Source organism: Heterodontus francisci, chromosome 7 (assembly GCF_036365525.1).
Source record: "Heterodontus francisci isolate sHetFra1 chromosome 7, sHetFra1.hap1, whole genome shotgun sequence".
NCBI classification, from domain to species: domain Eukaryota; kingdom Metazoa; phylum Chordata; class Chondrichthyes; order Heterodontiformes; family Heterodontidae; genus Heterodontus; species Heterodontus francisci.
Window position 1 is genome coordinate 93,405,105 of NC_090377.1, and position 25,171 is coordinate 93,430,275.

The window sequence follows — 25,171 nt, forward strand, 5'->3', positions numbered from 1 at the left end:
TTTGCAGATCACACTAGTAGGTTATCCTCCCAATCTATATGCTGAGTTTTGCCATGTACCGGCAAGTCCTGCCGCCGGGGCTGCCATCCAATTAAGGACAGCCAGAGGGCTGGCAGCTCAGCAGTCTCAGCAGTGCCACCGCTAGTGGTGGCCATTGCTGAGGTTGCAGCTCAATGACAGGGCACTCTCAAAGAGAGTGAAGGTAGGTTGGGTAAAGCCGGTGCCTGGCATCCAGGCTTCAGCGATCGAGGATGGAGTGGTGGGGGTTGTGAAGCACCGGTGTTGTCATTGCTGTGAGGGAAGCCATTGTCACTGAGGGAGCCCTCTGTGGGCCATGGAATGTCCATTAGGAAGGACACACCAACCCACCAGAGTCCACTGGGAGGCCACCAGGTTTCACTGGGTGGTCTGCCCATGTGGTGGCTACTCTCAACGTGGGCAAAATGCCTGTGGAGATGGGAAGTGGCCCTTAATTGAGTGGCTCAATTGGCCTCCAGGCAGGCACCTGAACTGCCAACTTTCCTACCACTGGCAATATGGCATGGCCACAGGAAGGCATCAGGCTCCCCTCCCAACGCCTTCCCCTGCCATTTTGCCAATTCTCCCGCCTCCAGCCCGTTGTCACTGGGCTGGGAAAATTCAGCCCAATACAAGAACACAAGGACACAAGAAATATGAAACTGCTCCACCATTCAATTTATTCATGGCTGATCTTGGGCTTCAATTCCACTTTCCTGCTCGCTCCCCATACCCCTTAATTCCCAGCGAGACCAACAATCTATCTCTCCCAGCCTTAAATGCGTTCAACGATGGAGCATCCACAATCCTCTGGGGTAGAGAATTCCAAAGATTCACAACCCTTTGCGTGAAGTAATTTATCCTCATCTCAGTCCTGAATGATTGACCCCTTACCCTGAGATTGTGCCCCCGTATTTTAGATTCCCCGACCAGCAGAAACAATCTCCCTCAGCCTCTACCCTATCAAGCCCTTTCAGAATCTTGTATGTCTCAATTAGATCACCTCTCCTTCTAAACTCCAGAGAATATAAGCCCAATTTATTCAGCCTCTCATCATAGGACAACTCCTCCATCCTAGGGACCAATTTAGTAAATCTCCGCTGTACTGCCTTCAGTGCAAGTATATCCTTCCTTAAATGTGGAGATCATACCACAGTATTCCAGGTGCAGTCTCACCAAAGCCCTGTACAATTTTAGTAAGACTTCTTTATTCCTGTACTCCCTTGAATAATAATAATAATTTCATTAAACTTTGCTTTAAGGAACTCAGCATGATTTTTCTTATCATCCTAGCATGCACACTACCACAAACCCTAAAATAGAGGATTGTATTTCTTCCTCAGCACACTGCTTACAGCATTTCCTGTTTGGTTGCATAATGTCATGAATATTGATTATTCTGTAATTAAATGGCTAATATGATTAAGCAACTTCCAAAATAATGTGTGGGCTGCACTTCTTCATCCCTTTCTAGAGTTGTTACAGTTGGTGCATTTTGGTTCGGATTATAGTAGAAATATAGCAGAAATGTATGGGAAAACAATGGGAAAAGCTCTAAGTAAGTAAGCCAGTGGTAAAAGCCAAAGGCATACCAGAATTTTGCACTGCAGAATCATAGGGCTCGAGTTCCTAATAATAAATCACCACAAGGATAATAAGAGCAGAATGCTAAGTCGGTTTATACATATGATAAATAATTCCTCACATGGAGGGAGATGAAATAGGGGACAAGTCACTTTGGGTCCATCTTGTGTGGCTTCTTGCAGTGCATTAAAGAACTACATTGGAGCAGGTTGCTACTCACCTGCTTATTGAAGGTGATAATACATGGCATAAGGTTTATAAATCAGTCGAGAAATAACCAAATAAGTGCATTAAAAAGTCAAAGTTATAAACATGGTGCTTGCTCCCTCATAGTTAAGATTATGTTGGTTCAATGTATTATACAAGATGATGTACCAAAAAAACAATAAGAAGATCAAGTAAAGATTACCAGGTGCATCTGTGCTTCTATCCACTAGATGTGCAACCTTGCACATCACCCTCCCGATCACCAGTAATGCTGACTCCTGGGTGCTGGGAAAAAAAACAGAAAAAAGGTTGATAAAAAAGTTCTGGCAATTCTGCTGCAAGGTAGTCATGTAAATGACTTGACTGAATGGAATTGAGGATTCAACAGCAATATACATTATGTATATAAATGGGACTAAAATAGATGTGGCATAAGCTCATGCAGTTAAGCAGGTTGTACAAATAACACTATACAGTTAAGCAGACAAATCTAAAAATTAGGATTTAATAAAGAAATGTCTTTCAACTCATTGGGTTTATTGCTCAAATTCCCATTGAAGATACATACAAACTACTTACATCTCCATCCTCCCCCACGATGCCAAGCCTGAAACATTGGATTAGGCATATTTCTGAAATAATGAGAAGCAAATCATTATATAGAGTTTTTTGAAATACATTGTTGAGTTGTGCAATTAAGTGAGAAAGTCTGTTTCAGCAGTTTTCTATTTCCCCTTTCTGAGTTTATTGCATTCTGCGCTGGCTCTGGCTATTGTAATTCTGCACCAGAAACATCCACCTCTGAATGAAAGTATTTACACAGATCATGGACATTGTGGAAATTTTTACTTAGAGAAATCCTTCACGTCTGTTGTGTTTCAGTATTTTACTTGCTCAAATTAGTGAATTATTCACATCTGTGGAAATGGTTTAAACATTTTATACAGATTTGCATTAGGGATTTGGCAAAAATGATGACAAAAACTGAAATGAAGAAGGATATTATATTTGGGTGATCAGAGATGATTCAAATTCACAAGCATCATTTATCTAAAAGTCCAGCTCAACAATCCTACAAGACGAGGCATAAGGGTAAGTTTACCAACAGTGTAACTGTTAGCCTTGTGAGAAACTGTAGTCACAAATGAAGGTTGTCACTCTGCAACGAAGTGGTGCTTATGCATAGTTGCTCCTAGAGAAATTATTGAAGTAATGAAGCAAGATCTGAAAAAAGGTGACCACGGAGATTATTCAAGATCTGCTGAAATAGGCATAATGAGAGCAGGGATGGACAAAAGACTCTACATGGCTGAATATTTGCTAAGCTGCTTGCTAAGGTCATCAAGTGCCCTTAGCTCAGCTGTTATCTACACGAGAATACTATCCCTCCAGAAAAGCATCTTTAGTATGTGTGATTGATACAAATGAAAGGCATTTTAGAGGACAATATCTTGAATTGCTGATGTAGTCTTATCACATGGAACGAAAGATACTTTGATGGGACATTTTGCGATGGCCACATGAACATAAACAACTTGAGATCAATGGCGGCCAGTTTTCAGCACATACTGTCTGCCTAATAATAGCCAGGTTAGTTACTTTGAACATTTCTTCAGTTAGGAATTTGATTCCAGATTCCTGGACAAGAGAATTAGCTTGATTCCTTCAATATTTTTCAATTCTAGGAAGCAGGAAAAAAAAGCTGTATTGTTGTGTTGTGTTTAAATGACAACTGCAGCCTTTATATTCAGATTCAAAAACACTATTTATTTTCTTACTTATTTACATTGCATGATTTTAGGTAGAGGTCTTTCCTTGCTGGTGTGTGTCTGCCCTTTGTAAAGCCATGTGCTAAGTTTGTCTTTCAAACTGGTGTCTCCTCCTTATATATGTCTGATGATGTCATCAGATGCAGCAGTGACCCGATCTCTTAAAGGTACAGTTTCTTAAAGGTGAAGTCACAACTGCACTACATTACAAAAGCCATATGTTTGACCACTTGAGGCACTTTCTCAAAAATGAGAAAATACATAATCTTTTAATGATACTTAGGTTTATGGTGACTTAGCAGCAGAACTGAAAGAATAATATTCCGGAATGCTGGGTATCAGGCAAACCCCACCTGCCAAGACTGAGGTACACATTATTTTGCCACATGAACATCAAAACTTAAAATTGCAAGCCCTGACCCGAAAGACATTTCCATGGTAACAGACAATGTTGAAACAATAGGGATCTAGCAGTTGCTTCTCCAATGCACGAAAGTGGTCAGACCAGTTTTGGACACATGACTGGTTGGCTGCAGTTTTTGAATTTGAACTTCCAACCAAGGAGGTTGTGGAGACTGTTCCACATAAGGAGCTGGTCACATGACTAACCTGCTGGACAACTTGGGAGTTTTTATGAATTTGAACTCCCAAACAAAGGAATTGCCAGAGAGACAAAGCTGTGTGCTCATGGAGTAAAGACCTTCTCCTGGGACTCAGATCATCTCCTCTCCTGCCTGCCTCTCTGTGGGCCTTCATCTCTTCCCACAAAACTGAATCTCGTGAAAACACGTGAAACTCAAAGAGAGAAGGGTTTGCCACATGAGCAAAGTTTTAAGAAGATTACTGGGCCCCAGTGAATCGCAAGACCATAGCTTCAATCAAGGACTACAGCGAGCTCGGGAAACAGTAACAAGATATTGCCTCGAACTGTTCCACTTATCTTTTCTTCTGCTCTTTTCTATTCCTATCTGCATGTTTATATTGCATGTGCATGCTAGCGTGAGTGCGTCGTATATCTGTAGGTGTGAACCGTATTAAAGTTTAAGTTTTAAGGTTTGAATAAATTTCCTCTTTCTGCTTTAAACCAAAGAAAGCCTGTTTGTGCTCAGTTCTTTGCCTTATAATTGGAAACTGTGAACAAGGATTCACGCAAAGGGGAGCTCAAAACACAGTGTGTTTAAAATTAAACCCTGTTACAATAAGACCAGGTAAAGATAGCAAAAGACCCCGAGACATTGCTCACCTGGTTGTAACATGGGTAAGCAGCTTTGCAGTTTCTTCAATCCTTGCATTACCCAAGGAAATGCCGGCCATCGATATAGGGTAAATTGCAGAGTGTATTTGAAATTAGCAAGCTATACTCCTCTGCCATAACTATTAACTCCATAACCCTCAACTCCTTCACCAGATTATCTATCATCAGATTATTGTCCAACATCGTCATTGAAAAATCAAAACTTCCTGTAGTTCAACACTGGGAAGAACAAAGCCATTTCATTTAGCTATCACAATGTTTTAAATATTTTGCATAAAGAGAAAACCAATCATCAGGTTCGCAAAAAAATGCCAGTTTGCATTACATTCATACAGATATCATTGACAACTGTATTGAACAATCTGTATGTTTGAGTGGTATTGTGCATGGTCGGGGGAGGGGTGGGGTGGTTATAGTAGTTTTTTGGTTGTGGACCTGCAGGGGGGCTCACGGGTAGGAAATGGCCATCCTGGGATGTACTGCAGGATGGAAGTTAGGAGCAGCATGCTGCTCTTTTGCTTTTATAAGTTTACTATTTTATGAGTTGACCAAGCCAAAGAGGTCTTTATAATGGAGTCAAAATTGGCAGGTATTTTCCAGTTCCAAACAGGGACCTTAAGAGAAATTTCAACTGGCCTTGCCAGATGGGACACCCACAGGATTGGGTGGAACGGCAGTTATACACTCCCCCACCACCCCGCCCAATTATTGCACGCCATTAACTTCAATAGAAAGAAAGATAGCACCTTTCACAACCACTGAAGATCCCAAAAGCGCTTTATAGCCAATGCAGTACTTTTAAAGTATAGTCATTGTTGTAGTGTAGGAAACACATCAACCAACTTGTGCACAGAAAGGTCCCACAAACAGCAATGTGATAATGACCACATAATCTGTTTTTGTGATGTTGATTGAAGGATCAGTATTGATCAGAACACTGGGGATAACTCCCCAGCTCTTCTTCGAAATAGTGCAAGGGAATCTTTTACACCCATCTAAGAGGGCAGATAGGGCCTTGGTTTGACATCTCATCTGAAAGATGACACCCTCAGTACTGCATTGGAGTGCCAGCCATGATTTTTATGTTCAGGTCCTGGAGTGGGACTTGAACCATAAGAACTTGGAACAGAGGAAGTAGGAGCAGGAGTAGGCCATTCGGCCCTTCGAGCCTGCTCCACCATTCAACTAGATCATGGCTGATCTTCTACCTCAATGCCATTTTCTCTCACTATCCCCATATCCCTTTAGTATCTAGAAATATATTGATCTCTGTCTTGAATATACTAAATGATTGAGCCTCCACAGCCCTTCTGCCTCAGAGTCTGAGTGCTACCAACTGAGCCAGAGCTGACAGTAAAATCAGATAGGGTGTAAAATCAGACAGCACTTCTGTCACTTACATCATAGGTTTAACAAAGTGGCATACATTTGTGTAATAGGTGACACAGCTTTCAGATTTCTGTATAAAATTTCAGAGCTAATCAGGTTACACTGCCCAATACAAAATATACACACTGGAGGCAAACTCACATTTCTTCACATTGAACTTCATCTGCCATCTATCCGCCCATTCCACCAACTTGTCTATGTCCTTTTGCAGTTCTACACTATCCTCCTCACAGTTCACAATGCTTCCACGTTTTGTATCATCCGCAAACTTCGAAATTGTGCCCTGTACACCTTTCTTTCTTTCTTTCTTCTTTGGCCTCCTTGTCTCAAGAGACAATGGGTAAGTGCCTAGAGGTGGTCAGTGGTTTGTGAAGCAGTGCCTGGAGTGGCTATAAAGGCCAATTCTAGAGTGACAGACTCTTCCACAGGCGCTGCAGATAAAATTGGTTGTCGGGGCTGTTATGCAGTTGGCTCTCCCCTTGCGCTTCTGTCTTTTTTCCTGCCAACAGCTAAGTGTCTTCAACTCGCCACTCTTTAGCCCCGCCTTTATGGCTGTCCGCCAGCTCTGGCGATCACTGGCAACGGACTCCCACGACTTGTGGTCAATGTCACAGGACTTCATGTCGTATTTGCAGACGTCTTTAAAGTGGAGACATGGACGGCCGGTGGGTCTGATACTAGTGACAAGCTCGCTGTACAATGTGTCCTTGGAGATCCTACCATCTTTCATGCGGCTCACATGGCCAAGCCATCTAAGCACCGCTGGCTCAGTAGGGTGTATATGTTGGGGATGTTGGCCGCCTTGAGGACTTCTGCGTTGGAGATACGGTCCTGCCACCTGATGCCAAGGATTCTCCGGAGGCAGGAAAGATGGGATGAATTGAGACATCGCTCTTGGCTGACATACGTTGTCCAGGCCTCGCTGCCGTAGAGCAAGATACTGAGGACACAGGCTTGATACACTCGGACTTTTGTGTTCCGTGTCAGTGCGCCATTTTCCCACAATCGCTTGGCCAGTCTGGACAGAGCAGTGGAAGCCTTTCCCATGCGCTTGTTGATTTCTGCATCGAGAGACAGGTTACTGGTGATAGTTGAGCCAAGGTAGGTAAACTCTTGAACCACTTCCAGAGCGTGGTCGCCAATTTTGATGGACGGAGCAATTCTGACGTCCTGTCCCATGATGTTCCTTTTCTTGAGGCTGATGGTTAGGCCAAAATCGTTGCAGGTAGCCGCAATCCTGTCGATGAGTCTTTGCAGTCTTCTGTGTGGGATGTTAATGCAGCATCGTCAGCAAAGAGGAGTTCCCTGATGAGGACCTTCCGTACTTTGGTCTTCGCTCTAAGACGGGCAAGATTGAACTGCCATCTTAGTGTGGAGGAAAATTCCTTCTTCTGAAGACTCGAACGCATGTGAGAGCAGCAGGGAGAAGAAGATCGCAAACAGTGTAGGTGCGAGAACACAGCCCTGTTTCACGCCACTCGGGATAGGAAAGGGGTCTGATGAGGCTTTCATATTGTCATGGAATGAGGTGATGATACTTAGTAGCTTTGGTGGACATCTGATCTTTGCTAGTAGTCTGAAGAGACCACGTCTGCTGACGAGGTCAAAGACTTTGGTGAGATCAATGAAAGCAACGTAGAGGGGCATCTGTTGTTCACGGCATTTCTCCTGTAACTGACGAAGGGAGAACAGCATGTCGGTGGATCTCTCTGCTACACTGTGCCTCAGGGGAGACACGCTCAGCCAGCTTCTGGAGTCTGTTTAAAATGACTCAAGCGAAGACTTTCCCCACTATGCTGAGCAGGGAGATTTCACGGTAGTTGTTGCAGTCACCGCGGTCACCCTTGTTCTTATAGAGGGTGATGATATTGGCATCACGCGTGTCCTGTGGTACTGCTCCCTCATCCCAGCACAGGCAAAGCAGTTCATAGTGTGCTGAGAGTATAGCAGGCTTGGCACTCTTGATTATTTCAGGGGTAATGCCATCTTTCCCAGGGGCCTTTCCACTGGCTAGAGAATCAATAGCTTCACTGAGTTCCGATTTTGTTGGCTATTCATCCAGCTCATCCATGACTGGCAGAGACTGAGCTGCATTGAGGGCGGTCTCAGTGACAACATTTTCCCTGGAGTCCATTTGCTTGCGTTGGTCAGTAATCGTGTCCCCTGATTTAGACTTGAGGGGGGGGCGATCTTCCTGATGGTTGGCCCAAAAGCTCTCTTACTGCCATCATACATTCCTATGATGTTTCCGGTGTCAGAGGCCAGCTGAATACGACTGCCATATGGATGTTGCCAGTAGTCATTTGTGCAGTGCCTGGCTGTTCTTTGTGCAGTGCTTCTGGCTACTTTAAGTGCTACGGATGTTAACTCGCTGGGGGCTTTCTTGTAGTTCAACAGTGCAGTGCGCTTAGTGGTTATGACAGGTTCCAACTCTTTAAAGTGAGATTGAAACCAGTCTGCATTCTACTTCTCACATTTGCCATAGGTGGTCATTGCTGAGTCATAGATGGCGTCTCTGATGTGGGCCCACTTGTTCTCTGCATCCCCTGTAGGAGTGTTTTGAAGGGCTTTTTCGAGTGAATTTAGAAACTTATGTAACATCTGTGGATAAGAAATTCTGTTAGTGTTGATGCGTGGGCAGCCCTTCTGCTTGGAGTGATACAGCTTCTTTGGTTTGAGTCTATGCTGCACACCAGGGAGTGGTTGGTGTCGCCGTCCGCACTGTGGAAGCTGCATGTGATTTGGACACTGTTTTTAGAGGCTCGCCTTATGACAATGAAGTCCAGCTGGTGCCAACGATGTGATCTTGGGTGCCTCCATGAAACCTGGTGAGAGGGTTTAGTATGAAAGAACGAGTTGGTGATGCAGAGGTTGTGATAGGTACACAACTCCAGCAGTCTCTGTACATTCTCATTCATCCTTCCAATGCCATAGCGCCTAAGGCAGGAGGGCCATGAGTCATGGTCGGCCCCAACCCTGGCATTAAAGTCCCCCAGCAGGAATAAATGTTCGGTATTGGGAATGCTACTAATGATATTATGGAGTTCCTCATAGAACTGGGCTTTAACTTCATGTGGGGAGCAGAGTGTTGGAGCATAGATGCTGAGTAGGTGTACTGGACCAGAGGCGGTGAGCAGTCGGATAGATAGTATGCGTTCTGAGCCATTTGAAGGTGGCTCTATTATGCTGAGCATAGAGTTTCTGATGGTGAAGACCACTCCATGCTGTCTTGGTTCTTCAGGATCCCTACCCTGCCAGAAGAAGGTTTAGTCTTGCTCTCTTAGAGATCCACTCGCAGGGAGGTGTGTCTCCTGAAGTGCTGCAATGTCCACATTGAGTCTACTGAGCTCATTGTTAATGATGGCAGTCTTCCGAGAATTGTTGATTTGTGTAGGGTCTTCTGACAGGCCAGGTCAAATAGTTCTGATGTTCCAGCTTGCAAAACGAAGGGCTGGTACCTGCTTTCCTTTTTTGTCGTGCTTTTTGGTGCGGTGTTACCCTGTGCACCAAGGTCATTAATATATATCAGGAAGAGCAAGGGTCCCAACATGACCCCTGGGGAGTTCCACTACAAACCTTCCTCCAGCCCAAAAAACATCTATTAACCACTACTCTTTGTTTCCTGTCACTCAGCTAATTCCATATCCATGCTGCTATCGTCCCTTTTATTCCATGAGCTATAACTTTGCTCGCAAGTCTGTTGTGTGGCATTGTATCAAACAGCTTTTGAAAGTCCATGTACACCACATCAACTGCATTGCCCTCATCAACCCTCTCTGTTATCTCCTCAAAAAACTCCAACAGGTTAGTTAAACATGATTTTCCCTGAAGAAATCCATGATGGCTTTCCTTAATTAACCCGCAGTTGTCCATGTGACTATAAATATTGTCCCGAATTATTCTTTCTAGAAGTTTCCACGCCACCAAAGTTAAACTGCCTGGCCAGTAGTTGCTAGGATTATCCTGACACCCTTTTTTGAACAAAGGTGTAACGTTTGCAATTCTCCAGTCCACTGGAAGCACCCCAAGTCTAAGGAAGCTTGAAAAATTATGACCAATGCCGCCATGATTTCCACCCTCACTTCCCTCAGTATCCTTCGATGCACCTCATCCAGTCCTGGTGCTTTATCCATGCGACCCTCATGTCTTTCAGGATGCTGCAGCTGGTCATCAGATTCCTCATCTTCCTCCTCATCTGAAGATTCCTTGTGCTCCACTAAGTTCTCATCAGCAAAGGCCTCCCCGCATCTGCAGCGCCAGGCTGTGTAAATAGCAACAAACCACTATTATCCAGGAAACCCTTGATGGAGCATTTTGAAGTGCCCCAGCAGAACGATCCAGGCACCTGCACCTCATCTTGAGGAGACTGATGGTCTGCTAGATGGTGGCAGGGGTCACCACATGGCTCGCGTAGTATTCCTCAGCCTCTGTCAGAACTTTCCTCACAGGTGTCAGCAGCCATTTATTCAGTGGATATCCTTTGTCGGCAAATATCCATCCTTGAAGTTGTGCAGGGGTGGGGGGTGAAAAGCTGTGACACCTGGGAGTGCCGAGAACGTAAGCATCATGGCTGCCTCCAGGGTACTGTGCACATGCCTGCAGGATTCGTTGACAGCGGTCAAAGATAAGTTGCACATTGAGGGAATGAAATCCCTTCTGGGTAATGAAGGCCATTAGCTGGCTTGCAGGAGCCTCAATGGCCACATGCGTGCAGTCTATCACACCTTGCACCTGGGGAAGCTGTGCCATGGTGGCGAATCCTCTGGCTCTCTCACCCTGAATGTCCGCATCAGTTCAGTAATGAATGTCCTGGCTCGCCCTCCTGAAGAGGGAATCTGTCACCACCTTAAAGCAGTGATGTGCAGCTGATTGGGAGATGTCACACATGTCTCCAGTGGGCCCTGGAATGAACCTGACGCATAAAAATTCAGGGCCACAGTGACCTTAATGGCCACTGGCATCGAACAACCATCACTACAATCAATGATCACCTCCTCTGCCATCATGGCACACAGAGCGGTCACAGCCTCTCACAGGAGGTGCAGTCTACGGCAATACTGTCTCTCTGACATCTGGAGGTAGCTCCTCCTCTGTCTATATACCCTTGCTGCAGGGCACCTTCGTCACTGCTCTCACACTTGCTTGCGGTCCCCTCTGCGGCCTTCTGCTACTTCCCCATTGGGAGGCTTCCCCTGCAGATGTCCAGGAGGTTTTTGCTGTCCTACTCTGTGTGGCCACACATCACCACCTCTCAGATTCTCCTCCTCTCTGAAGGACCCTTCTCTGGAATGAATGATGCCCTGGCACACTGGCACTGCCAGTCTGACTTGCAAACCCTGCCAGTAGCTGCCCCAAAACTACACAACCCTCCCCCCTCTCCGGCTCCTTTCTTGTGAGCCCCCGCCAGGAGTATGATGTCATTAAGGGCCTTGACCCCAAAGCCATGGCTGCCCAACTCCGTTCAAACAACTAAAGAAAACCAACGTACTCCACAGTTGCCAGGTGTAGCAATGGCAATAGCTGACATCTAGTTGCCACCCTTTAAAAGCTGCCGAGGCTCTGATGCCCTGTGTTCCTTGTGGGCCGACCATTAAATCTGGAGAGGCCCATTAAATCGCAGTTAATTTCCTCATTAATGAGCTTAAATGCCTGTCAATTGCGACATTCAAAAACACGACTAGCATCCTCCAGCGGCTTCCTGTCCGCTGCTCTTAAAGTTTGGACACGACGTGATGACATCAGGGGGCCGAGCTGGCACCATCCCCCTCCTCCATTGTCTTCCATTTCTGTGGTGTAAAATCCTGGCCATTAACTAAGTTCCCGACATGTAAAATCAAAGACTTCCATTCGGAAAACAGTTTATTTCAAACTTGCAATATATTAGATTATCAAAACTATAACGTGAAAGAAAGCTATAAGTAGGATCGAATTCTGTTTTCATCACAGACATGTCCTGGATAAACATGGAAGAAGGTTTCTCTGTATACTTTGGTACTGTGGATAGAATGCCTGGAGCACCCTCCTGTTTCACCAACTGTATCCTATTCAACTGCTTAATATTATCAGGGTGGCCATGTTAGTCTGCATCTGCATGATGCCAGATGGTACACCGGTGTGGGTATACCAGAGTGGGTACACCAGTGTGGGTACACTTGCTGCACAAAGCTCTGCGATGTGATGGCGGTGGTAGTGGCAGGAGTGGGGGTTTGTTGTGGGGAGGGGGTGAGGGGGAATAATACATCACTGAATTCATCATTGTATCTGACAGTGAACATTCTCTTGAAAATTTGAGGTAGCCTCAGGCAGGTTCTCATAGCATCATTTATGGCACAGAAGGAGGCCATTTGGCCTATCAAGACCATGCCGGCTCTCCACAGAGCCATGCGGTCAGTCTCACTCCCCGGCTCGATCCCCGTAGCTGTGCGTCTATTTCTCTCAGGTGGCCATCCAACTTCCTCTTGCAGTCATTGATCATGTCCGCTTCCACCACCCTTGTGGGCAGTGAGTTCCAGGTCATTACCGCCCGCTGCGTGAAAAAAATGCTTCCTCATATTTCCCCTGCAGCTTTTGCTCCAAAACTTTCAATTGGTGGATGTTGTGGTAACAGATGCTATGGCCTGGATTTTGTGCAGGAAGTGAGGCTCCGGTACCGGGCCAAGAAGGCAGGGGGAACACGGTCTTTGGGTTTTTTCAGCCGCCTGGAGTGATACTCTGGTCTGTTGGGGTGAAAGTTGAAGGAGGTGGGATCCCCATCCCTCTAAATACTTAATAGGGATGAGGATCCAGCCCCCAAGAGCTGCTGGTCAATTGCAGCTCAGCAGTATCAGCAGCGCCATTGGGAGTAGGGCTCTGGGACCCAGGCCCAGCGGTGGAACCCCGGAACAGATAGGTGAGGTGGGGTCAACAGGGCCAATCTAGAAGGCCCTGATGGGGGGGGGGTGCATTTGGTCCGGGGGAGGGGCAGTCCGGGGGTGAATTGGTCACAAATTGACCATGAAGGAATGACCCCCCCCCCCAAGACCGCAGGGAGAGCGCCTCATTTTCCAAGGTGTCCTCCCCCCATGGTGGAGGCCCTCCCCCGCTGCTGGTAAGATCCCAGCAATGGCAAGAAGAGGCCCTTATGTGGCCATTAATAGGGCACTTAAGGGCCTCAAATGGCCTCTTGGCAGGAAGACTGTCGTCAGCCCATCCTGCCCCCAGGACAATTGGAACTGGCAATCCCAGTGCAGGTTATGTGGTAGCTGCTGCCGCTCCGATTCTCCAGCCCCCACCTCTGCCATGGAACCCGCTGTCAGGAGGAAAACAAGATCCAGACATATGTCTTCATACTAATCAGCTCCATACTGAATTATCTTCTGCAACCATTAAATATGTCTACATCTTCTTGATTGGATACTATTTAATGGTCACAGATGATGATTCCTCCTCACCAAAGGATTCTCCCTCTGCGATGCCTTTTCAGTGACTTGAAGTGGACTCTTTGAACATAAAGTGAGACTAGAAGCAGATAACTCCTGCAAGGAGAAGGACAGTGTGAAAATTACTTCTGAACATGCATGGGGGAGAAACAGCTACATATAGCATTTTGTAAGAAATGTAAAAAGTGAAACTAGAGTATTTTATAATGAACTTCTTTGTATTTATAGCAGAAACTTTGAAGATTTTTGCTGCCAGGCTACTTAAGCTACATTTAGACCCAGAGCTTTACCAACTATTCATGGCTACTATTGCACTACTGGGTGATTGTGTGTAAGTAATATAAACTGAGCAGGCATGCAAGACTCCAGAGTGGGTCTATTGGGAGTGAAATTGGATAGCACAGAGAAGAATTCCTGATCCTGACAGATAGGACAAGACACACTTGATATTGGGCCTTGGGTCTCATTTACATTAGTGAGCTGCAGACACCTGCTGCATGTTATCAAGTGGCGAAGAAGCAAACTGGATATAAATTTTGGGCCTTGTCTTCTGATAATTCCTTATGGTGGGATGGAGGGGAGAGACAATCAGGGAGGGGGTTGAGCAAGGCTGGTAATGGTGTTTAAGACTGCATTTTAGCTGTGAGGAGCACGTGATCATTTAGGCATTGAATTATATTGTTTTTCTTTTCACAGTTGTTTTCTAACCATAAAATTATTTTGACAATCCTGTGGAGTTTTCAACAAAAGGCGGCAACTTAACTTTTTTTATGGCTGCAGTGGTCCATTCGTGTACCATCTCCAGGTTCTGGGAGGGCTTCAGACAATCAGTTTGAATAGAATCAAAACTCAATTGTCTGTTTCAGAATAAAAAAAATCAGATCACACAGCCAAGACCTTCACTCAGAATATACTGATTTTGTTGTAACTTTGTCATTGCCAAAACCAGAAGGTCTGTGCCATCCTTAAAAACAATGCAGTTGATGCCATCTGCTAATTGCTACTATAAAGTAGAAGAGCCTACCAATCTAACATGATTAGTGGCACTTCTATAGAGATGCTGAGCAAACTGAGACAGTGATAAATCCCACTGGTGCAGTTGACTGACTTACACTGCTTCTAGTGAATATGTACCAAGGGACATTACAACAAAACTGGTCTCTTACAAAACAGCTGTAATCCATTAAAGTAGCCTAATTTTTATATGACCCAAATCTGGTGGGTAATCTTAAATTATTCTTGCAAGAGCAATTAAGAATTTTTGTGTGGTAGATTTTTTTTTGGATTCTTTTTTGATGAACACACAACACACAAGATTAAGGTCAGTTATATGGAATACAAATTACAGTCTAACATCTTTCACACCTCAGAACATGGCAGAAAGGTGTTTAATTCAGGAAGGCCTTGATTTTATAGTTTCTTTGTTGTCACTGGACATGCATGGGAACGCATCTAACAAGTCATTTGAAGCATTTGACACAAATCAATAAATCAAGCCACTCCAGTCTATTAAATTGAGCCAGCTTGATTTCTTGGTCCAATGCAGACAGAGAGGCAGAGGGAATGGCCCTGATTTTAATTCTGCAATGTGCTGAGAGCTAGGGTGCCCAATAGCACTTGGCAAACCCAAAGTAAGTGCAGTGCGTCTGTCAGAAAGTTAGACTTGTATTTATGTAGCACCTTTCATGACCACAGGAAGTCCGAAGGTGCATTACAGAAAATGATTTACATTGGAGATGTAGTGTTACGATCATCTAGTTTATGGTTTATATCCATTCTTTTAGAGATCACTTTTAGTTTTGGGGAAATTAAATGTGTAGATGTAAGGTAATTGAAACTCCAGAACTTAAAGATTGCAGGAGCACCCAAGAGATTTACACTTCAAAGATCTTTCCATGTGTACTTACAGAGTCAGAGTTAGAGGGGTGAGAGCCGTAAAACAGCAGATGGCCTCGTTTAGTTAGGGAACTGAAGCCAGTAAGTCTGAAGAGAATTGCCTTGTCTTTGTTATCCAGGTTATCCAGAAGCAAAAAGATGTTTTGGAGTTGGAGGTAATTAGCTTAAATTTCTATCTGGGATATCCCAGATGCACCACAATACTATGGAGATAGACTATTTAGGGAGATGCATTTGGTCAGGTGTTTTATCTCTGTGTTTTGCTCACAGAAAGTCAATTGGTGTTTAGAAGCAGCTGGACTCAGTGTCAAAGGGCTGTCAGGAGCCAAGGATGCTTTCTGACTTGAAGTCACCCCACAAGAGATGCAAGTGAGGCCCATGCTCAGGCTAGAGAAAACCAGATTCATGAGGAGTTGAAGGAGATCTGGATGGTTCACTGGATGGTTCACCTAGCTGAATGCTAGAGGAAGAACCCCCAAGAAATCTCATACCTTGGAAGAGAGCTGGAAAACTAAGGAAAATCGAAGTGAATTCCTGAAAGCTGTAGTATGCCTTGGATTGGTCCCAGGAGAAGTGAATAAACCTTCAAGGTCCTGTAAAGTATAGGGGAACTCTTTGGGTGAAAGTAAAAGTCAAATGGGGAGTATTCTGTTGAGATTTTAAGTTTAAAGTATAAGACTTTATGTTCGGTTAAGATTTTGGCTTTAAAATATAAGTGATTACAAATTGTAGTGTTAACTTAGCAGTGCTTGATTTGTTTACCTCTCGTACAATAATTTTTTATGTTTAAAACATGAAATCTTGTGGTGTAATTCTTTCAGTAATAACTGGGAGCTCAATTTTTTTTTGTTACTTGTCGTTACCGGGATCGTGACAGTAGTCACTGTTGTAATTTAGGAAATGCAGCAGCCAATTTGTTTACTGTAAGCTCCCACAGACAACAATGTGACAATGATTGAATAATCTGTTTTGTGATGTTGATTGAGGGATAAATATTGGCCAGGACACCAGGGATAACTCCCCTGCTCTTCTTTGAAATTGTGTCATTTACATCCACCTGAGAGAGCAGACAGGGCCTTGGTTTTAATGTCTCCTCCAAAAGACGGCACCTCCAACAGTACAGCACTCCGTCAGTACTGTACTGGAATGTCAGCTTTGATTTTTGTACTCAAATCTTGGAGATAGGTCTTGAATTTACAACGTTCTGTCTCAGAGGCAAAAGTGCTACCAACTTAGCATGGCTGGCAGGTTGTGATCTTTTAGCTCAGCCACCTCATTATACTTCTGGGTTTCCTGTCCAATCAGTTGTAATGGGCGTGATGTGGATCTGCATGAAGTAACCTCAACTCCAGTATTTAAAGAGATACTGAAAACATGTAATTTGAAGAAGTTTGGAGTGGGGAACCAAAGAGAAGGAACTGCCAGACTGGAGACTAGACAGGCAAAGACTGCAATAAAAACAAGAAATGCTGGAACCACTCAGCAGGTCTGGCAGCATCTGTGGAAAGAGAAGCAGAGTTAACGTTTCGGGTCAGTGACCCTTCATCGGAACTCCGATGAAGGGTCACTGACCCGAAACGTTAACTCTGCTTCTCTTTCCACAGATGCTGCCAGACCTGCTGAGTGGTTCCAGCATTTCTTGTTTTTATTTCAGGTTTCCAGCATCCGCAGTATTTTGCTTTTATTTTAGGCAAAGACTGCACCTCACTTCAGTCACACCTCCCTTGATGTGCTGCTGGGGTCTGTGAGAAGTCAGACAGATACTCTTTCCTGGCAATTGGGGGAAGAAGCCTGCAACTGAGATCAAGAGGGCGTGGTTGGAGGTAGCAGAGGAAGTCAGCAACAAGAGGATGCTGCCATGTTCCTGGATTCAGTGTAGAAAGTGCTTTAATAACCTAAGCTGGTCAGGAAAGATGAAGACAGTGGCACATTAGCCTACATCCTGCTGTGTGCATCACCCCAGCTTCTCACCCTTCCTTACCAAGCCTACTCCAGCACATCACTCCTCACAACTGCCCGGAGCGGGATGCTATAAATCGGGACAGAGCCTTGAGGCCCACACTTACCTGGAAGTCGGAGATGCGTACATCGGGAGCTCCTTGGAATCCATGCGCACTGAGTTTGAAAAAAATCTGTGACGTCACAGCAAAGTCATAAGCTGATGGGCTGGTGAGTACCTAGTGTAAGGTTGTTCAACCTTGCCCGTCTAACAGCGAAGACCAAAGTACGGAAAGTCCTCATCAGGGAACTTCTCTTTGCTGACGATGCTGCATTAACATCTCACACTGCAGAATCTCATCGACAGGTTTGCGGCTGCCTGCAACGAATTTGGCCTAACCATCAGCCTCAAGAAAATGAACATCATGGGACAGGACGTCAGAAATGCTCCATCCATCAATATTGGCGACCACGCTATGGAAGTGGTTTAAGAGTTCACCTACCTAGGCTCAACTGTTCCGAAGAAGGGTCACTGACCCGAAACGTTAACTCTGCTTCTCTTTCCACAGATGCTGCCAGGCCTGCTGAGTGATTCCAGCGTTTCTTGTTTTTGTATCACCAGTAACCTGTCTCTCGGTGCAGAAATCAACAAGCGTATGGGAAAGGCTTCCACTGCTCTGTCCAGACTGGCCAAGAGAGTGTGGGAAAATGGCGCACTGACACAGAACACAAAAGTCCGAGTGTATCAAGCCTGTGTCCTCAGTACCTTGCTCTATGGCAGTGAGGCCTGGACAACGTATGTCAGCCAAGAGCGATGTCTGAATTCATTCCATCTTCGCTGCCTCCGGAGAATCCTTGGCATCAGGTGGCAGGACCGTATCTCCAACGCAGAAGTCCTCAAGGCGGCCAACATCCCCAGTTTATACACCCTACTGAGTCAGCGGCGCTTGAGAAGGCTTGGCCATGTGAGCCTCATGGAAGATGGTAGGATCCTCAAGGACACTTTGTACAGCGAGCTCGCCACTGGTATCAGACCCACCGGCTGTCCGTGTCTCCGCTTTACAGACGTCTGCAAACGCGACATGAAGTCCTGTGACATTGACCACAAGTCGTGGGAGTCCGTTGCCAGCGATCGCCAGAGCTGGCGGGCAGCCATAAAGGCGGGGCTAAAGTGTGGCGAATCGAAGAGACTTAGCAGTTGGCAGGAAAAAAGACAGAAGCACAAGGGGAGAGCCAACTGTGTAACAGCCCTGACAACCAATTCTATCTGCAGCACCTGTGGAAGAGTCTGTCACTCTAGTATTCGCCTTTATAGCCACTCCAGGCGCTGCTCCACAAACTACTGACCGCCTCCAGGCGCTTACCCATTGTCTCCCGAGACAAGGAGGCCAAAGAAGAAGACCTAGTGTAAGTGTCTGTTTGTAAAGAGCTTGACACATTCAATACTTTTAGGAAAGATGGGTTAATAATTGAATTATGGAAAAAAGGTAGAAGAAAGGTAAAAGTTTTTTTTCTTGAATTCTTAAGAACCTTATACACACAGAGGGAGCTGATTGGTGAGTAATTTTACTTTCTACTTTCTAGTCTCCAGTTTAAAATAAATAATCTGAAAGCAAATTTAAGTTACGGCAGGACAGCTCGGCTGTGTGGAATGCCCATCCTGTGACATGTGGGGAGTTATGGACGCTTCATGTGGCCTGGACGATCACATGTGCAGCAAGTGTCTCCAGCTGCAAAAACTTGAGTTCCGTGTTTTGGAACTCAAGCAGAGGTTGGAATCACTGTGGTGCATCTGCGAAGCTGAAAATGACGTGGATAGCACGTTTAATAAAGTGGTCACACCACAGATTAAGAGCATCCAGGCTGAGAGGGAATGGGTGACCACTAGGCAGTCTAAAAAGACCAGGCAGGTACTGCAGGAGTCCTCTGAGTCAACCTCACTCACTAATCAGTTTTCCATTTGGATACTGGTGAGGGCAATGGCTCATCAGATGAATGTAGCAAGAGCCAGGTTTGTGGCACCATAAGTGGCTCAGCTGCACTGGTGGGAGGGAAGAAGAGTGGAAGGACAAGAGTGATAAGTGATTCAATAGTTAGGGGAAAAGACAGGCGTTTCTGTGGCTATAGACCTGACTACAGGATGGTATGTTGCCTCCCTGGTGCCAGGGTCAAGGATGTCACAAATGGCTGCAGGACCTTCTTTCAGGGCAGGGTGAACAGCCACAAGTCGTGGTCCGCATTGGCACCAATGACATAGTTAGAAAGAGGGATGATGTCCTGAAGACAGAATTTAGGGACCTAGGAAGTTGAGTTGATGGCGCAAGTAGAAGTAAATGGGTATGATTTAATTGCCATTACAGAGACATGGCTGCAGGGTGAGCAAGACTGGGAACTGAATATTAAAGGATGTTCGACATTTAGGAAGGACAGGGAAAAAGGAAAAGTGCTGATAATAAGGGATGGGATTAGTGCATTAGTCAGAGAGGATCTTCGATCAGAAGAACGGGATGTAGAATCTGTTTGGGTAGCAAGGGGCAACAATTATTGGTAAGAGTGGTTTACAGGCCACCAAACAGTAGTGGTAATGTAGGGTATGGTATAAATCAGGAAATTAGAAGTTCATGTCGCAAGGGTAATGCAGTAATCATGGGTGACTTAACTCTACATATAGACTGGGTAAATCAATGAGCACCAATGCTGTTGAAGGAGAATTCCTGGAATGCGTCTGGGGTGGTTTTCTGGAGCAATATATTGAGGAACCAATGAGGGAACAGGCTATTTTGGATCTAGTATTGTGCAATGAGAAAGGGCTAATGAATAATCTCGTGGTAAAAGAACCTTTAGGGAAAAGTGACCATAGTGTGATAGAATTTTCCATTAAGTTTGAAAAAGATGTAGTTCAATCCAAAGCTAGGGTCTTAAATCTAAACAAGGGCAATTTTGAAGGTGTGAGGAGCAAGTTGGTTGTGGTGGATTGGGCAAATACATTGAAAGGTTTGAAGGTAGATAGGCAATGGCTAGTATTTAAAGAATTACTGCATGGTTTTCAAAAAGCATACATTCCTTTAAGGCAAAAAACAAAATAGGGAAAGCGAATCAGCTGTGACTAACAAAGGAAGTTAAAGATAGTATTTGATCAAAGGCTTATAAAGTTGCCAAAAATAGTTGTAAGCCAGAGAATTGGGAGAATTATAGAATCCAGCAAAGGAGGACCAAGAAATTGATAAAGAGAGAGGCAATCGAATATGAATGTAAGCTAGCAAGAAATATAAATATAGATTGTAAAAGCTTCTATAGGTATGTAAGAAGAAAAAAAAATAGCAAAAACAGATGTGGGTCCATTACAGGCAGAGACAGGAGAATTTATAATGAAACACAGAGAAATGGCAGAGCAGCTAAATAATTACTTTGTGTCTGTCTTCACAGAGGAAGTTACAAGAAGTCTCCCTGAAATAATTGAAACCTAAGGGTCTAGTTAGAATGAGGAACAGAAAGAAATTAGGATTAGTAAAGAAGTAGTATTGGAGAAATTAATGGGACTGAAAGTTGGCAAATCCCCAGGACCCGATGATCTTCACCCTAGAGTGTTGAAAGAGATGGCTACAGAGATAGTGGATGCGTTGGTGATCATCTTTCAAAATTCTATAAATTTTGCAATGGTGCCTGCAGATTGGAAGGCTGCAAATGTAACCCCACTGCTTAAGAAAGGAGGGAGAGAGAAAACAGGGAACTATAGACCTGTTAGCCTGATGCCAGTAGTAGGAAAAATACTAGAATCTGTTATAAAGATGTGATTACTGGACACATAGACAATAATGGTCTGATTGGGTAGAGTCAACATGGATTTATGAAGGGGAAATTATGTGTGACAAACTTGTTAGAGTTTTTTGAGGATGTTCCTAGGAGTGGATAAGGGGGACCCAGTGGATGTGGTGTATTTGGACTTTCTGAAGGCTTTTGATAAAATCCCATATAGGAGATTACTAAGCAAAATTAAAACGCCTGGGATTGGGGGTAATATACTAGCATGGATTGAGGATTGGATAACAGGCAGAAAACAGAGTAGGGATAAATGGGTCATTCTCAGCTTGGCAGGCTGTGACCAGTGGGGTGCTGTAAGGATCAGTGCTTGGACCCCAGCTATTCACAATCTATATCAATGATTTGGATGTTGGGACCAATTGTAATATTTCCAAGTTTGCGGATGAAACAAAACTTGGGCCGGAATTTTATGGCTCCCAAATGAGCGGGCCGGTGGCGGGTGGGGGGCGTAAGATTAACTGGGATGAGGGGACGCTGTTCGCAATCCCTTCCCACCCCCACTGCAATTTTATGTGGGGTGGCGCGACGAGAGATGGCCCACTCACCTCAAGCCAATTAATGGCCAATTAACTGGCACTGAAGGGCCTCCTCCCGCTGCCACAGGTATTTTACTCTTGACGGCTGGACTGCAAAAGCCTCAAGAACCCCGCCTGGTAAAACCAGGCAGCCTTCTTGCAGGCAGAGGGGGACCAGCCTGATCGTGCCCCACTGAGGTCCATCCCGAAGCCCCAACCGCCCCCAACACACATCACTCCCCCCGTCCCCCCAACCAAGCCCCCTTGCCTCGCCAGGGCCCGGCCGATTGTCCCCGGCGATGCCCTAAAAACCTACCTGTCTTCCAGGGCCATCCCTCAACTTGCTTTCGATGGCTGAGTGTAACCCCAGCAGTGGCCACCGCTTCTGGTGGCGCTGCTGGGACTAAGAGCTGCCGGCCCACTGATTGGCCGGCAGCTCCATTAGGTGGGATTTCCTGCCTCAATGATGTGGAAGTCTTGCCCAAGACCAATTAAGGGCCTTGGGAGTGAAAAATCCCGGCCTGGCTCTGCAGGCCCGGTGGAGGCAGGCTCACCATTGACTTTTCGGCAGATGGGCAGCGCCTCCTGCCCAACGGAAAATTCCAGCCTTGGTGGGAATGTAAGTTGTGAGGAGGATGCAAAGAGGCTTCAAGGGGATTTGGACAGGCTGAGTGAGTGGGCAAGGACTTGGCAGATCAAATATAATGTGGATAAGTGTGAGGTTATCCACTTTGGTAGGAGGAATGGAGCTGCAGAGTATTTCTTAAATGGTGAGACAGTGGGAAGCGTTGATGTCCAAAGGGACCTGGGTATCTTTGGTCATAAGACACTGAAAGCTAACATGCAGGTGCAGCAAGCAATTAGGAAGGCAAACGGTATGTTAGTCTTTATCACAAGAGAATTTGAGTACAGGAGTAAAGAAGTCTTGTTGCTTCAATTGTATAGAGCATTGGTGAGGCTGCACCTGGAATATTGGGCTGGATTTTAACAAGCCCTCGACATCGTGATCCACGGCGGGGGTGGGGGGCGAGCCTGAGAAAGGCTCCGAATGTGACCTACCACAGACCTCGACGCTGGCAGGGCCCAGCCTGTTCCTTCTGGTGGCAGCAAGGCTCTGTGGCAGTACCCCAGCCACTGGTCGACAAGACCACAACTTAAATATGCAAATCAATAAAATTAATAAATTTAAATACACTTACCTTCAATCTTGAGGGTCTGCCGTGATCTTCAGCCCAGCGGCTGGCACTCCTGTGCCTTCAGTCCGGGGAAACACAGCGCGACACTGGTGGGGAGGGGCGAGCAGGTAAATTTGTCAGTGCCCAGGGTGGGGGGTGTGGAATGGGTTAAATAAATGTAATGGGTGAAGGAGATGGTGGGAAGGGTTGAACCTTAAACTTTGTGTTGTTATGGGGGGTGGGGGGTGGGAAAGGGGCATAAGAAATTTATTTATTTACTTTTGGGGATCTTGCTTTAAAAATTTGAACATGCCGGCAGGGCTGGATGCCCTTTAAAAATGGCACCAGCACCTGCGCACAGGCAGCTGATGCCATTGCCGGGGACAGATAGCCTGCCCCCTCCACAAGATTTGGGAGCAGCAGGCCGCCCCGGCTATTTAAATCAGCCATCGCACTTAAGATTGCGGCAGTTCTTTGGTGTGCAGCCCACATGGGCGTGCCGCCATTTTTTGAACTCGCTGCCGACATCGGCAGCGGGGTCTTAAAATCTAGCCCATTGTGTGCAGTTCTGGTCCCCTTGCCTGAGGAAGGATATACTTGCCAGAGAGGGAGTGCAGCGGAGGCTCACCAGACTAATTCCTGAGATGGTGAGATTGTCCTATGTGGGGCGGCACAGTGGCTAGCACCGCAGCCTCACAGCTCCAGCGACCCGGGTTCAGTTCTGGGCACTGCCTGTGCGGGGTTTGCAAGTTCTCCCTGTGACCGCGTGGGTTTCCGCCGGGTGCTCCAGTTTCCTCCCATAGCCAAAGACTTGCAGGTTGATAGGTAAATTGGCCATTGTAAATTGCCCCTCGTGTAGGTAGGAGAATTGAGGGAAGGTCGGGATGTGGTAGGGAATATGGGATTAATGTAGGATTAGTATAAATGGGTGGTTGATGGTCAGGCTCGGTGGGCCAAAGGGTCTGATTCAGTGCTGTATCTCTCTATGACTCTATGAGAGATTGAGGAGTTTGGGCCTCTTTCTCTGGAGTTTCGAAGAATGAGAGGTGATCTCAGAGAAATTTATTAAATTCTCAAAGGGATAGATAGAGTAGATGCAGAAAGGATGTTTTCCCCTGGCTGTGGGGTCTAGGACCAAGGGAGACAATCTCAGAATAAAGGGCAAGCCATGAGATGAGAAGGAACTTCTTCACTCAGAGGGTGGTGAATCTTTGGAATTCTCTGCCCCAGAGGGTGGTGAAAGCTCAGTCACTGAGTAAGTTCAAGACCGAAATCAATAAATTTCTAGTTACTAAGGACATCAAGGAATATGGGGATAGTGCGGGAATATGGTGTTGAGGTAGACGATCAGCCATGATCTAGAATGGCGGAGCAGGCTTGAAGGGCTGATTGGCCTACACCTGCTCCTATGTTCCTTGCAAGCATACCTCTCCTCTGTCCCATTTATCCACCACTGCCATTCACCCTGATCTTTATGCAATGTCATCCCTCTCCTTCATAGTCACCCTCACCAAATGCACTCTCCATTGGATGAACACATACTTTACACTTACTTATAGGCCTTTTCTTTCCCCCCTTGCAGGAGAAGAGAGTATAGAACACCAGGACGAGGGAGAGAACCAGAGGAGGTTTTCCAAACATCTCACAGCTGACGAGCGCAAAGGAAATGGCACTGGAAATCAGTGCAGTTTGGTGTACCTGGGCATTGGAGATGGGGAGATGAAGAGCTGTCAGGCACCTGGTGATACAATTAAATAAAAGCCATCCATATATCATATGGCACTCAGTCATGTTGACTTGATTTCAACAGCAAGTAAAATATGATCAGCAGCATAATGATAGCCAGTAACAAATTCTTACCTTTCCAGAACTAATTCACGGCTTTTCATCCACTATGGGGTCTTCACAAATACAGGAAGTCGGTGAGGATGATCCTCCTCAGAGGAGCTGAATCCTTCTGAAGGTGCATGGTAACAGGAATCATGCAGACCATGCACGAGCTCAGATACTCACACTTCAGTGGGACCAGTAAGGCAGATAGATACATTTTCACCTGGTGACTCACACTTCACAAGAGTGCAAAAGCAGACAATGGAGACCAATGTCCATCTAATTTCTAAAATAAAAGCAAAATACTTCTGATGCTGGAAATCTGAAATAAAACAAGAAATGCTGGAACCACTCA